The sequence below is a fragment of the Mycteria americana genome (assembly GCF_035582795.1).
Source record: "Mycteria americana isolate JAX WOST 10 ecotype Jacksonville Zoo and Gardens chromosome Z unlocalized genomic scaffold, USCA_MyAme_1.0 Scaffold_18, whole genome shotgun sequence".
Lineage (NCBI taxonomy): Eukaryota > Metazoa > Chordata > Aves > Ciconiiformes > Ciconiidae > Mycteria > Mycteria americana.
Window position 1 is genome coordinate 4,893,379 of NW_027445436.1, and position 7,682 is coordinate 4,901,060.

The following is a 7,682-nucleotide window of genomic DNA, read 5'->3' on the forward strand; positions in this document are numbered from 1 at the left end:
CCTGAAAGCCGGTTTTGCCATAAAACAAAGTAAGGTCAAGGGACCTGCACAGGAGATCCAGTTTTTAGGAATAAAATGGCAAGATGGATGTCGCCAGATCCCAATGGATGTGATCAACAAAATAACAGCCATGTCTCCACCAACTAGCAAAAAGGAAACACAAGCTTTCTTAGGCGTTGTGGGATTTTGGAGAATGCATATTCCAAATTACAGTCTGATCGTAAGCCCTCTCTACCAAGTGACCTGGAAGAAGAACGATTTCAAATGGGGCCCTGAGCAACGACAAGCCTTTGAACAAATTAAACGGGAGATAGTCCATGCAGTAGCCCTTGGGCCAGTCCGGGCAGGGCAAGATGTTTAGAATGTGCTCTACACGGCAGCCGGGGAGAACGGCCCTACCTGGAGCCTCTGGCAGAAAGCACCAGGGGAGACTCGAGGACAACCCTTAGGGTTTTGGAGTCGGGGATACAGAGGATCCGAGGCCCGCTATACTCCAACTGAAAAAGAGATATTGGCAGCATATGAAGGGGTTCGAGCTGCTTCAGAAGTGGTTGGTACGGAAGCACAACTCCTCTTGGCACCTCGACTGCCGGTGCTGGGTTGGATGTTCAAAGGGAGGGTCCCCTCTACACATCATGCAACTGATGCTACGTGGAGTAAGTGGGTTGCACTGATCACACAACGGGCTCGAATAGGAAACCCCAATCGCCCAGGAATCTTGGAAGTAATTATGGACTGGCCGGAAGGCAAAGATTTCGGAATATCGCCAGAGGAGGAGGTGACACGTGCTGAGGAGGCCCCACTGTACAATAAACTACCAGAAAATGAGAAGCAGTATGCCCTGTTCACTGATGGGTCCTGTCGTATTGTAGGAAAGCATGGGAGATGGAAAGCTGCTGTATGGAGTCCTATACGACAAGTGGTAGAAACTGCTGAAGGAGATGGTGAATCAAGCCAATTTGCAGAAGTGAAGGCCATCCAGCTGGCTTTAGACATTGCTGAATGAGAAAAGTGGCCAGTGCTCTATCTCTATACTGACTCATGGATGGTGGCAAATGCCCTGTGGGGGTGGTTACAGCAATGGAAGCAGAACAATTGGCAGCACAGAGGCAAACCCATCTGGGCTGCAGCATTGTGGCAAGATATTGCTGCCCGGGTAGAGAACCTGGTTGTAAAAGTACATCACGTAGATGCTCATGTACCCAAGAGTCAGGCCACTGAGGAACATCAAAACAACCAGCAGGTGGATCAGGCTGCTCAGATTGAAGTGGCTCAAGTGGATCTGGACTGGCAACATAAGGGTGAATTATTTATAGCTCGATGGGCCCATGACACCTCAGGCCATCAAGGAAGAGATGCAACATATAGATGGGCTTGTGATCGAGGGGTGGACTTAACCATGGACACTATTGCACAGGTTATCCATGAATGTGAAACATGCGCTGCAATTAAACAATCCAAGCGGTTAAAGCCTCTGTGGTATGGAGGGTGATGGCTGAAATATAAATATGGGGAGGCCTGGCAGATTGATTCTATCACGCTCCCACAAACCCGCCAAGGCAAGCGCTATGTGCTCACCATGGTGGAAGCAACCACCAGATGGCTGGAAACGTATCCTGTGCCCCATGCCACTGCCCGGAACACTATCTTGGGCCTTGAAAAACAAGTCCTATGGCGACATGGCACCCCAGAGAGAATTGAGTCAGACAACGGGACTCATTTCCGAAACAACCTCATAGACACCTGGGCCAAAGAGCATGGCATTGAGTGGGTATATCACATCCCCTATCATGCACCAGCCTCTGGGAAAATTGAACGATACAGTGGACTGTTAAAAACTACACTGAGAGCAATGGGTGGTGGGACGTTCAAACATTGGGATACACATTTAGCAAAGGCCACCTGGTTACTTAACACTAGAGGATCTGTCAATCGAGCTGGCCCTGCCCAATCAAAACTTTTACGCACTGTAGAAGGGGATAAGGTCCCTGTAGTGCACATAAAAAATATGCTGGGGAAGACAGTCTGGGTTACTCCTGCCTCGGGCAAAGGCAAACCCATTCGTGGGATTGCTTTTGCTCAAGGACCCGGGTGCACTTGGTGGGTAATGCGAAAGGATGGGGAAGTCCGATGTGTACCTCAAGGGGATTTGATTTTGGGTGAGAATAGCCAATGAACTAAATGGTATGATGTTAACTGCTATATAATACTGTGTGTCATCACTTGTATGATTACTATACACCATATCAATGGTATTTCAATAAGGATCACCCAGATTAGTGAAGAATGAACTTCGATGAAAGCAAGCAAAGTGCAGTGGTGATGGAACCAGAACTGGCTTCAGCATGCAACAACCCAACACCACACACCATCTCTTCTGCCATGAAGGACTATTATGACAGATGGAGCCCAAAGTCATGGACTAAATGAACTTTATAAACATTTTATAAGGATGGCCCATAGACCAAGGGAATGATAACTGTGTGTACATATATAGATATACATTCCAAGAGACAGGAAAAGTGGTGGTGATTAATTGTATTAGAAAAGGTAGAACCTGGGCATGACATAAATGGTATAGAATAAGGGGTGGATACTGTCCTGGTTTCGGCTGGGATAGAGTTAATTTTCTTCCTAGTAGCCGGTATAGTGCTGTGCTTTGGATTTTAGTATAAGAATAATATTGATAACACGCTGATGTTTTGGCTGTCGCTAAGCGGTGTTTACATTGGTCAAGGATTTTCCCCCCCTTCAGCTCCCCATGCTCTGCCAGGTGCCCAAGAAATGGGAGGGGGCACAGCCAGGATAGTTGATCCAAACTGACCAAAGGGCTATTCCATACCATATGATGTCATGCCCAGTATATAAACTGGGGGGAGTTGGCCGGGGGGTAGCGATCACTGCTTGGGGACTGGCTGGGCGTCGGTCGGCGGGTGGTGAGCGGTTGTATTTTTTTTTTTTATATATTTTTTCCCTTTTTTTCCCCCCTCCCTTGGGTTTTGTTTCTCTCTCTCTCTCTCGTTGTTTTTTTCCCTCTCATTATAATTCATTATTATTATTACTATTATTTTGTTCCAATTATTAAACTGTTCTTATCTCAACCCACGAGTTTTCTTACTTTTGCTCTTTCCATTCTCTCCCCCATCCCACCGGGGCGGGGGGAAGTGAGCGAGCGGCTGCGTGGTGCTTGGCTGCCGGCTGGGGCTAAACCACGACACCCAATGACGTGTCTTTTGGCAATTAGTACTAATGCATCTGCTCCCGAGTGTGTTTCTTGTTGCAGTTTCTTGAGTAGAATTTCCATCATCTTTTCAGAAATTAGCAGAGTTGCAGGATTTAGAGCAGAGGTCAGGGAGATTACAACATCATCTTGTTCCAGCAGCACCGCTTGATATTTAGCTACCCTGCTTGGGGAGATCCAATGATGCCCTTTATTCTCAAGGAGAGAAGACACAGCATGAGGCACAAATACAGTAATCAGTTGGCCTAACGTCAATTTCCGAGACTCTTCAATCAAAGTTGCAGTAGCCACTACTGCCCTCAAACAAGCAGGCCAACCTGTACTGACCTCATCTAATTGCTTAGAAAAATATCCCACCAGTCTTTTCCAGCTCCCCAATTTTTGTGTCAAAACCCCTAATGCCACTTGCTGTCATTCATATACATATAATTGGAAGGGTTTCCTCAAATTTGGGAGTCCCAAAGCAGAAGCCTCCATGGGTTTCCTTTTAATTTCATCAAAACTCTTCCTACATTCAGGTGTCCATTCAAGAACCCCCTCAGGTCCTTTCACAGCAGCATACAGTGGTTTGGCAATTAGTCCAAAATTGGGAATCCATAAGCAACACCATCCAGCCATTCCCAGAAATCCTCTTAATTGTTTCTTTGATGTAGGTACAGCAATTCTGCAAATTGCCTCTTTTCTCTCGGTACTTAATTCTCTCTGTCCTTTGGTCATTTCAAACCCCATATATTGGACCTTTTTCTTTTCCAAGCTGAGCCATTTCTTAGGAACCCGACACCCTGCCAAGCCCAGAAAGTTAAGCAAACTGATGGTGGCTTCCAGGCATGTCTCATAACTGTCAGAACCAATTAGCACATTATCAACATATTGCAACAATGTTACAGCATCATGATCATCTTGCCACAGTTCTAATTCTTTGGCTAGTATGTTACCAAACAAGGTAGGGCTGTGCTTGAATCCCTGGGGAAGGACAGTCCAGCAGAGTTGTGTCTTTCGTCCTGTAGTTGGATTCTCCCATTCAAAGGCGAAGAGGGCCTGGCTCTGCTCATCCACAGGTATACAGAAGAAGGCGTCCTTTAAATCTAACGCTGTGAAATAAGTATTACTGTTAGGGATTGTACTAAGGAGGGTATATGGATTTGGAACCACAGGGTGAACATCTACTGTCCTTGCATTAATTTCTTGTAAGTCCTGTACCAGTCTATATTCAGAAGAATGGGGCTTCTTTACAGGTAGGATGGGAGTATTCAATTCCGATTGACACTCCCGTAACAATCCATGTTCTAAAAAGGAGCTTATTATAGGTTCTAATCCTTTTCGGGCCTCCAGCTTAATGGGGTATTGTTTCTTTCTTACTGGTTGAGCTTCTGGTTTCAGTTTAATCTTTACCGGGTTCGCATTCTTCGCTCGTCCAGGTATCTTCGATGCCCATACCAGAGGTGTGACCGTATTCAGTACTTCCTCTGGAATATTCATTTCTTCATTAGGATCTTTCTCGGTTAGCAAACATATCTGGGCTTTCCAGGCAGTCTCTGGAGGAATATGCAACTGAACAGAGTCTTCAGAAAAAGTTAGTTGTGCATTCAGTTTACAAAGTAAATCCCGTCCAAGCATTAGTAAGGGGCATTCTGGCATATAAAGGAATTCATGAGTTAATTTAGTATTTCCAATTGAACATTCCATAGGTTGTAAAAATGGCCTTAAAGTCTTTTTCCATGTTGCACCAACAACGCTTATTTTAATTCTACTTAAGGGTCCCCTACAACTAGTTACTACAGAATGTGTGGCTCCGCTATCAATTAAAAAACTCTATTATTTCATTCCCCAGCTTGACTGGAACCAGAGGATCGGCTGGGGAAACTTTATACACCTTATATGCGATTGACAGTGTCGGAGTGGGAGACGGACCCGGAGTAACGATGAATCTCAATATGAGTATGGTCGTTCTCCTTTATTCAGATTACTTAACAGGTTTATATAGAAGCTAAGCAAAGCACGCGCTAACAGCGACTATTCCATTGGATAACTATACTTGTCCACGCGCTTAAAACAGTTATATGATTGGTACAAAGTTGCCGTTCACGCACTGTTCACAAAGGGGGGTTTATCAGCACTTTCCCAGACTTAGTCCCGCTTATCTTGTTTTACCAAGTACTCCTTCTGCTGTTCTCAAGGGAATTTCACCTTGATCTCTGGCTCCCAGGCCCCATCAAAGGCTGGATTGCTCACATCAATCAAGCTGTGTCCTTTTTCACTTAACCATTCTTCCACAGACAGTAACTGTGAGATTGTCATGCCATCTGCACCCTCTTCCTTTTGTAATTTCTTTCTTATATCTGCTGCCGCTTGACCAATAAACAGCATGTTAAATAACTTTGAATTGCTGTCATCTTCCGGATCCAGATCTGTCCATTTTCGAGCTATTTCACACAGTCTCTCATAGAAGGCTAACGGGGTTTCCTTATCCCCCTGCCTTACTTCATATAGTTTAGATAAATTCTTAGGCTTTTGTACTCCATGTTGAATCCCATACAAAACTAACTTCTGATATTCCTTTACCCTCTGTAATCTCTCACTTGTGTTTGGATCCCACTCCAGATCCTCTTTTGGGAGGTACATATTGGTATTAGGCACCCCCCCTGTTGTTGGATCAGTCCCTCTCTAGCCTTCTCTAAAATCATTCTCTCCCCAGTTAGGATTATGAGTCATCATTACAATTATAACAGTACTATACATTCATTCTGGATTGTTTCAATTCAATACAACAAGATTTTCCCTTTTTCTCTTTTAGCACATATATTCCAATCTGATGTTTAGAATCCACTAAGCCACATTTCTTCCTAACATCCCAATCATTTCTTAATGCAAAAAAACATATCCACATAAGGTATTTCATCCCATTTTTCAGTTCTCTGACAAAACAACATTAATTGCAATATAGTGTTATATTTCAAGGATCCATTCTCAGGCCATTTTTCACCATCTTCCAATTGATGCTGTGGCCAACATTGATTACAATATCATTTTAGCTTATTTTTAGTCATGGGATCCCCCCCAAATTTCTTCCAATTCTTCAGGATGCATCCTAGAGGAGAGCAAATGGGTGCCTCCTGGGAAGCAGCAGCACCCATATCGGTACCGAAAAACCCAGCATTTCATACACAAACCAGAAGAAGGGACGTCTCCCTTCGTTACTCAGAACAGAACAGCACAGAACAGCGTGTAGAAACAAACAGAACTATGCTACTGCCACATAGCTTTCCTGATGCGTCTTATGCAGAGCCCAGAACAGAACAGATGCTGCCTGCTTCCTGAGAGATCTTGCCCTTACACCCCTTTCCTCATATCTCCCCAAAAATACCTCTTTTCAGTAGCGTTGCACTGTTGTGTCGCTTACTGCCCGACTGCAGGAGAGGAGCCAAAGGAGTCCCCGATGAACAGGTCAGTGCGCGCTGGAGTCCACTCAGTTCTCCCCATCAGATGCGGCAAGACGAACCAGGCAAGGCTGTCAGCTCAGTCCCACCTGGGTCGCCAAAAACTGTTATCCCACAAGTGTGAGGTCATTTACCTGGTGTGCAAGATGCCAATATACACGTAGGGCAGAGGTATATTATTTCATGTCTGTGCAGAGATATTTTATTTCCTGTCTGCGCAGAGATGGGTGCTAGGTGGTAGCTCCACAAAGCTAGCACAAAGTTTGGTCATACAGGTACAGTATTTATATGGTCTAGTTATGCATATGCATAAGCAATTACACAAAGCAGTTTTCTATTGGTCTATATTTCTCTTATTTCAACTTAAAGCTACAGTGCTACTTTAATATTCTGCTCATGCTCAAAGGTGAGGGGTCTCTGCATGGGCCGGTGTCTCCAGCTCGAGGGGTGTGACTTTTAGTATTATAATGAGGATAGTTCGTGTGAGGGTGCTTCTTATCACACTTCTACTAGTTGTTGCAGATGGTTCCCAAAACATCTTAATTAGCTTGCATATTTCTCCAGGATGTGCTTTACTCCCAAGGACAGTAATTCTTGTTTAGACGTTCCGCGTTCCAGCCTGAGTACTCCTTATCAGCTTTACGTAAGTCCTGGCCTTCCACCAGCTCCTGTTAGACTACACTGTTAGACTGCAAGAGCATAACCAAAAACCACAAAAAGAACACTATGAATGAACACAAATGTATTTTCTGGAAATACGCAAAATTGCACAACGCAATGTGACACCATTCTGGTCTATTTTGTGAATGTATAGAAAAGTAAAACTGGACAGTAATTTTTAATGTTCTTTTACCTACTATATTATAGAAGTCCTTTAAAACTATAGTCTCCTCTTTCATATATTCGAAAAGTCATAATTCAAATTTAGAACCATCTATTTTACATGAAACACATTCTGGAGACCTAAATTCTTGCTAAATAAACATGCACCTAGAGATAATGCA

The 7,682-nt window shown here is 44.1% G+C and overlaps 1 long non-coding RNA gene across 1 annotated transcript; it reads right to left on the reverse strand.

Annotated features, from left to right (window-relative positions):
• Positions 1–3,292: 3,292 nt before the first annotated feature.
• Positions 3,293–6,711, reverse strand: LOC142402948 (uncharacterized). The gene is made up of 4 exons (XR_012773527.1): positions 6,642–6,711; positions 4,601–4,803; positions 4,177–4,332; positions 3,293–3,404 (listed from the first exon to the last, which is right to left on the reverse strand). It is a non-coding gene; the product is annotated as an uncharacterized LOC142402948 (long non-coding RNA).
• Positions 6,712–7,682: the final 971 nt, after the last annotated feature.